The sequence below is a fragment of the Miscanthus floridulus genome, chromosome 12, assembly GCF_019320115.1.
Source record: "Miscanthus floridulus cultivar M001 chromosome 12, ASM1932011v1, whole genome shotgun sequence".
Classification (NCBI taxonomy): domain Eukaryota; kingdom Viridiplantae; phylum Streptophyta; class Magnoliopsida; order Poales; family Poaceae; genus Miscanthus; species Miscanthus floridulus.
The window spans coordinates 6,548,591-6,556,894 of NC_089591.1; positions in this window are offsets into that span (position 1 = coordinate 6,548,591).

Sequence of the window (8,304 nt, forward strand, 5' to 3'; positions counted from 1 at the left end):
ATCGAGGGGGATTTTGGTCTTTTTCACTTTTTATGAGCCGTACTGTTTTCAGCGAAGGAAACAATGTTTTTCTCATCGCAAACCAGTCAGCGAAGAACTGTACTTTCAGCCATGACTTTTCAGCAAAGCAACCGGGCCTTTGACTTATAGCAGGGGATCCTCGATCCCTTTCAATCCCCCACCAAACCGAACAAGGGTTCCATCTGAATCTGATGTGCTGAGATGAGATTTTGGCTGAAAGGACACTATCACCAGCACATTGATCGTGCACTGAGGGCTGGGATGTTTGGTGACCGGGCCTCTGCCAGTTGAACATTGTGAGATCCCACGTCACAAACTTGCACCTGCACCTGCCTGTTCCAAATCAAGAATTTTTCTGTGAGCACGAATGCAGGGAGGAGATCCTCTGTCAGTACTTTATCCTTGGAAGCAGGAGTACTTGTGTACTGTAGGAGGGATCGGGGATGGATCTTGTCATGTTCATTGATCATTGAATGCTGCACGTCGGGCGCCTCCCGATGAAGATGCAGATGTCGAGCGGCAGCTGCAGCAGGAGGGCTGTCCACGCCAAGTGTTAACAGGGGCGGAAAGCATCTTGTTCATTGCTCGGCATTCACAGTTGCCAAGGTCCTTCCAGATCAGGTACTCGGACACTCTCCGGCATGGCAGTAATGCTGGCGTGGGGTTTGGTGTGTTAGACTGATCTCTAGAGCATAGATCAAGTTGGGTATTTCATGTAAATAGATAGCAAGTCCTAGTACATGTTCTAAACAGAGATTAGAGGGAGGAGTAGAGGAACGTGTCGAACCTGACACTGCAGAGGAGGATCTGCTCGCGTCCGCCATGGAGTCGGTGTCTACGCTAGGCAGCGACGGTCGGAGAAGAGTACGGTGATGAGCAGTGACGACCGACGGTGAAGACCGATGGTGGCGCAGTGAAGTCTGGCGTGGTGGCAGCCCTTCGGTGTAGATGCAGAGACGGCACGGTTGGTGGCTTCCCGTCACTGGCTGCGCCCCTCTAGATCGGATTAGGGTTTAGGGATTTCGGTGAGGAGCTTGGCTCAGGCGAACCTCGTGTTAAGAGCCATCGGCCCCCACCTCTTTTTATAGCGCAATGTGACAGGGGCCCTCCAGCCATGGTGGGCAGGGCGTGCCCGATCAGGGCGTGAATCAAAGACCCAACTGGGCCGTTGGGTCCAGTTAGGATTAGAGATCAATCTAACAATCCCCCCTTGATCTTCTTCCATCTTTATTTTCATATCATTTACTTTCGTTCATTCCATTACAGATTAACGCATAGAGCATGTCTCATCATCATGGCCCATTGCCGATAGATTTAACAACTACAACACACCACTCTGTTTTGAAATAGATACTTATCTTTGGGCCTTCTTTTGTCCAGGAATTATAGGTTTTCCCTTAAACCCATGCCGGCTATATGTTCTCTGACCACATTGGGTGGTAAGCCTTTTGTAAGCGGATCCGCGAGCATCTTTTCAGTACTTATGTGCTCAAGACTTATGACATGATCCCGGACTTTATCTTTCACAACATAATATTTTATGTCAATGTGTTTGGCAGCACCACTTGACTTATTGTTGTGAGCATACTGTATTGCTGGATTATTATCGCAGTATAACTTAAGTGGTCTATAGATGTCGTCAACCACCTTCAAACCGGGTATGAACTTCTTTAGCCAGTTCACCTGCCCCGTTGCCTCATAACACGCTACAAACTCGGCATACATTGTGGACGATGTAGTGACGGTTTGCTTTGAGCTTTTTCATGAAATTGCTCCCCCTGCGAGAGTGATTGGCTTCTTCAAATAAGGTGGGATCATCATCCATCTGAAATTCCTCAGTGTTGTATACTTCATAGTCAGCAGGAATAGCTGATTTTCTAACTCTTTAAGACCTTCTAGGGGCCTCCACATTTAGCACATCTTCTGTTTGAGGCTGTTGTTGCTCCCCCTCATGTGTGGCAATAGGTTCTATAGGATCCTGAAGAACAGGTTTCTCATCTTCATTCATTGTTGCCACAGGCGGAATAACAACAGCTGCTGGCACCACAGTATCTTACATTATCGGTACAACGACAGCAGGTAGTGAGAAAAATGGCTCATGAATCATCGGAGTGGGCGTATATACCCGCTTCTCTTCAAGGTCAATTTCTCGAGCTACCATACTCTCCCTCATCATTTCATCCTCTAGGAAGACAGCGTGTCTCGTTTCCACAAACTTTGTATGTCTGTCTGAACAGTAGAAACGAAAACCTTTTGACTTTTCTGGGTAGCCAATGAAATGATAACTTACTATTTTGGGATCTAGCTTCCCAATGTTTGGGTTAAATACTTTAGCCTCAGCAGAACTCCCCCCCACATGTAAGTGGTTTAGTGAGGGTACTCTTTCTGTCCATAACTCATACGGTGTTTTTAGGCACCGACTTACTTGATACTCTATTGAGAATATGAATGGCGATTTTTAACACCTCCATCCACAGGCTCAACGGTAAGGTGGAGTAACTTATCATACTGCGCACAATATCCATCAGGGTATGATTGCGTCTTTTAGCTACTCCATTTTGCTAAGGTTCGCCCAGTGTAGAATACTGGGCTACTATGCCATTCTCCTGTAAGAACCTTGCAAAGGGTCCAGGAACTTGGCCATATGGGATATGCCGACCGTAGTACTCCCCCCATGGTCGGACCTGACTATCTTAATCTTTAAATTGTGTTGGTTTTCAACTTCTGCCTTAAATATCTTAAATTTATCCAATGCTTCTGTTCTTTCTTTGATTGGATAAATGTAGCCATAACGGGAGTAATCATCTGTAAATGTTATGAACGAATCATAACCATCCACACTCTTTATAGGAAACGGACCATAGATATCTGTGTGAATAATCTGTAAAATTTATGCGCTTCGTTTGGCATCTTTCTTAATTTTTTACATACTTTCCTTTAATGCATTCTCTGCATTGTTCTAAATCTGAGAGCTCTAATGGAGGAAGAATATTATTCTTAACTAGTCTTTCTATTCTCCCCCTCGAAATATGGCCTAAACGACAGTGTCATAATTTCGACAATGCATCGTGAGCTCTCTTTCATTTTCTGTTTACATCCGCAGACGAGGATACATTCACATTGTTGCACGCAACGTTCCCATTATCGCATACAACATTCACATCATCACGTAGTGATAACAGATAAAGCTCATTTTGTAAGATAGCAAGACCAACACATGTATTATTAAATGTTATCTTACATTTGCCATTTCCAAAATGGCAATCATATCCATCATTGTGCAAGCATGAAACACTAATCAAGTTTCTTTGTAATGAGGGAACATAAAGAACATCTCTAAGTAAAAGTGTGAAGCCATCAGCAAGCTCTAGAGAAAGATCGCCAACGGCTTCGACATCTGCTTGGACTCTATTTGCAACTTTAACGTGTCTTTCTCTTCTTTGCGTAGTCCTCGTCGAACGGAATCCCTGTAAAGAATTAGCAACATGAACAGTTGCACCTGAGTCAATCCACCAAGTAGATTTCGAATATTATACATACATGGATTCATTTATGAACGTAATAATGTTCTTACCTTTCTTTGCCATGATCATCTTTAAGTAATCGGGACAATCTTTCTTATAATGTCCTGTCTTCTTGCAATAGAGACATTGATCTTTCTCTACTGTGAACTTGTTTTGCTGAGGCTGATGCAGCATGGGACCCTTCCCCTTTGACTTTGAGGAAGAGTTAGCATTATTATTCTTTTTCTTATTGTCTTTCAAATAATTGATAGAGCCACCATTGGTAGCTTTTATTCTCTCCTCCTCTTGCACACACATAGCCATGAGCCTCTCCATGTCCTATTTTTCGGGCTATATGTTGTAGTTGACAACAAAAGTGTCAAACTCTTTTGGCAAGGAAGCAAAAATCAGATGGATAAGGAACTCTTCCTTGAGAGCTAGATCCATTGGTTTCAGCTTGGATGCCAAATTGCTCATCCTTAGTATGTGCTCTCTTATGCCACCATTACCTGAGTACCTCTCTGTCACCAGCTGCTTTATCAGCTGGGTAGCATATGTCTTTGAAGAGCCAGTGAACTAACTCTTTATTCTTTTGAGGTACTCGGTGACGGTGTCACACTCTAGGATTGAGCCTACAATTGCAGGCTCAATCATGTTCTTTGTCATAGCCAAACATTTCTTGTTGGCAGTGACCCACTTCCTATGCTCAAGGTCATAGAATATTCTTTGAGATGTAAAATCCCTCTCTTTGGTTGCCCAAGCGGCATCAGCCTCGTTTGTCTTCCTCACCGGTGCCACAGGCTCACTGGGACACGATGAGGTGACTACCCAGTCCACCTTAGCCAAGATGAAGGCCAGGTCAATCTTTTTCTTCCACTCCGTGTAGTTATCACCTTTGAGAGTGGGGATCTCTTTGATACAACCCATTAAGTTGTATCCGCCTGAAAACACAATACATATAGAGTGAGAACATAAACATAATAATAATAACAATTGCATGCCTTAGTTCCAACGTTGGTCAAAATTAAAACATACAATTGTCCTCTACATTAATTCTACATCATCGTTGGACAGAAATAGAATTAATGCAAGACAAAACATCATAATATTGCCATTAATCAACGTTGGTCAGAATAATAACAATATTATAATCGATTAAAACATATCCATTTTCAAAATTAAATTCTCCTGTTGGTTCGAATTTAATAATGAAAATAACATCTTTAAATATGCAGCGGAAAAAAATCTCAATTTAGTGAATTTTACCCACAGGAAATTCTCTTTTCTATTTTTCTTAAGCCATTTATTCATTTTCCAGGGGATAAAGCTTTTACTGGAAAAAGAAAAAACAAAATGACTCAAAATGTATATTGTTTTCTGCCCAGCCGGCAAAACGGCCCGACCCATTTCTCTGCGCGGCGTCCGACCGCACCCAGGCCGCAACGTGGGCCTAGGCCGACAAAGTGTCATGGTCGCGTGTGCCCACCTAGGCCACAAAATGGCCCGATCAATCTCGGACGTCCGCACCGATCCAACGGTCGTCCGCGCGCGTCGCATGATCAAAACGCCGACCGCAGCGGCTCCCTTGAAACCATAGTGGCCATTATGCTCCACCCTTTCTCTCTCTTCGCCTCTCTTCTCAGCGCAGCACAGCGGCAACTGAGCGAGTCTGAGTGAGCAGACGACGGAGGGTGAGCAGAGCCTCAACGCTGTCGCCGCCCCCCTCGCTGGCGAGCGCGCTCCCCAGCGGGTGAGCGCGCCGTCGTCGAGTAGCCTGGCCATGGCGCCCCTTTGGCCAGAGCCTAGCGAGCAGCGCCCCTGGCTTGGCCTTCTTTTCCCCACGCGCTAGCGAAGCAGCAGCGCTGCGCAATGGCGAGGTAGGCCTCCCCTTCCCTAACATCCCCCTCTGATTTGCTTCTTTCTTTTGTTCTTCTCGGATTCAACCGATTGGGGATCTAGGGTTAGGGTTTCTTTTCTTGTTAGGGTTTCACTGTTTATCTTCCCCGTAAAATCTTCACGGGTTTAGGGTTCGGCTCTTACATTCTTAAGGCCAAAACCCTCTTCTTCTTCTCCTTTCCTTAACTCGGTTAGGGTTAGGGTTCAACCGAACCCTCTGTTCTTCTTAGAACCGCACTGGATCTAACCTTCTACTTCCTTTTCTAATCGGTTTACCCGTTCTAGATCTAAAAAATCCTAGAAACCGATGGCTCTGGTACCATTGTTAGACTTATAGGATCTCTAGGAGCATAGATCAAGCCGGGTACTTCATGTAAATGGGTAGCAAGTCCTAGTACATGTTCTAGATAGAGATTAGAGGGAGGAGTAGAGGAACGTGTCGAACCTGACACCGCAGAGGAGGATCCGCTCACGTCCGCCATGGAGTCGGTGTCTGCGCTAGGCAGTGATGGTCGGGGAAGAGTACGGTGATGAGCAGTGGCGACCGGCAGTGAAGACCGATGGCGGCGCAGTGAAGTTCGACGTGGTGGTAGCCCTTCAGTGTAGATGCAGAGGCGCCGCGGCTGGTGGCTTCCCATCACTGGTATTAGGATAAAAAATCTAGATTCATAATGGTATTATAATATCCCTAAAATAGAAAATAATAAATAATAAAAACTATGAAATATATAGAGATAGATAAATAAAAATACAATATACCATAGATGGAAGAAATCAATAAACTAAAGATAGAACAAAGCATAAGGAAGAACATAAATAGCAAATATAAAAGGCCACATAATAGATAAAAATTTCTAAGAACATCATATGCACAGTGATTGAGCAACCTAAAATATATTATACATAAGGATAAAAACAGTCGGGATATATCCCAAACCATCCCGCATCGTTTTCTATATTGACCTGCTCGAATTCGTATTTTTGGACAAATTCAAAATCGGTACGAAATACGGTATACCAAATTCAAAAAACAAAACCAAAACAATTTAGGTATTATCCTAACTGTTTTCTACTTTTTCGCTTTTTATTCGGAATATCCCATTTTGAAATACGGTGTGTATACCCTTTTCTACTTTGCCTTATAAAAATTGTATCTTTTTCATACGATCTCGGATGAAGATGATTTTTATATGAAAATTGTAGCTCTCAACAGGGTCTACGATTTTCTAGTTTTAAGTTTTTTTTCATTTAAGATCATTAAGATGCTCAAGAAATTAAACAAAATTTCAGTCGTATATTAATTGCATACAAGAACTTGTCATTTGAGAAAAATCCTGGTGCCTATACCGCTATCGATGTTCAGAGACACGCGGGGGGCTTACCATATGAGAGTTTTAGCGGCCCCTACAATACTATTTGTATTAGGGTGGCTGCAGAGTACTATTCCATACAGGCTATGGTCCCTGGTACAGTGGTTTTGACTTGTGAGCCTTGTCTTGCCTTTCTCCACACGTCTTCTGGTTCCTACCGAACGGGCGTCCCTGGTCGGATGGCTCCAATCGGCTCTGAGTGCGCCGGTCGGAGAAGAGTGGTGAGCAGGGTTCCTACGAGCCCTGGTCAGAGGGACGCGATGTCAGAGTCGGAAGTAGCGCTTTGGGCCAGGCCTTCCGATTAGAGAGGGCGTCCGGAGGCGGCTGGAGGCCGAAGCGAGTGCTCTGATCGGAGTGGTGGGCCCATGGGGTCGACGAGCGGGTGCCGCTCCTTTCGGTCTAGACCTTCCGGTCGGCGATTGGGCCATCCTTCCGGCCTGTTGTATTTAGACTCTTGGGCCAAGCCTTGGCGCGAAAGCCGGTCCCCGAGGGACCCCGTATTTATGAACCCGACAGAAGCCTCCGAGCCCCCGGGCGATTCGGGTCGAATCGTTTGGGGGATTTTTGTCTTGCCGATAGGTGCGCGCGAGCGCACCCATGGGTGTAACCCCCAAGCCCCCGAACGGTTTGGGTAGAACCATCTGGGGGTGTTGTTCTGGTGGGCATGTGTGCGTGTTTTTAGTCTAAGACGGAATTTTGTCGCCCAAGGCGTCGTTGTGCAGCCGAGGTGGTTTTTTAGTTTGTTTTGAGAGATTGGGTGAGAGGGAGTTTGTGGATCCTGACGTCGGTGTGCGCCGTGGGATCGAGAGAGGGAGTTAGTCAAGGGTTTTCATAGGATATAAGGAAGATGTCTTCCCGTAAGTCTTACTTCCTCTAGGCGGAATACGCCTAGATGGCTAAGCTCGAGCGTCGGGTAGAGTCCGCTCACCGCGAGTCCTAGGACCGGGCGACTGAGGTGGTCATGGCGCAGGTGGAGGGGTAGCGTGCAGTGGAGCGGGCGACTACCGCCGAGCAAGGGCTCAAGGCGATGAAAGCCCGCCAGGCGGAGACTGAGGCGGAGTTGCGGGCATCCCTGGCGAGCACCGAGACGGCGCTTCAAGAGGCCTTGGCGGCCCTTGAGCCGGAGCGGAGTGCTCTGGAGTCAGAGCGGGCCACCCTGGAGTTAGCGTGGATGGCCTTAGAGGTAGAGCGGAGGGCCCAGTCGGTGGTGGACCAGGAGGTGCACGCGCTCCGAGGCGGGGTGATGGGGATGGAGGAGGCGAACACCCGGCTGTGTGCGTAGGTGACTCGACATGCGGAGGAATTCTCAGCCCTTGAGAACTCTCGCACTGGTACATACCCTTTCTTGTTTTTCATTGCGTTTGTTTCTTTCTTCAGCCTGTTCTTGAGCTTGTCGCCCCTCCTTCAGAGCTAGATGGAACGGTGAAGATGCTGGAGTAGGACCTAGAGATGACCAAGGCGACCCTCAGCCAGAATGCGGAGGAGCTGGCCAAATCCCATGAAGAGTAACGTGC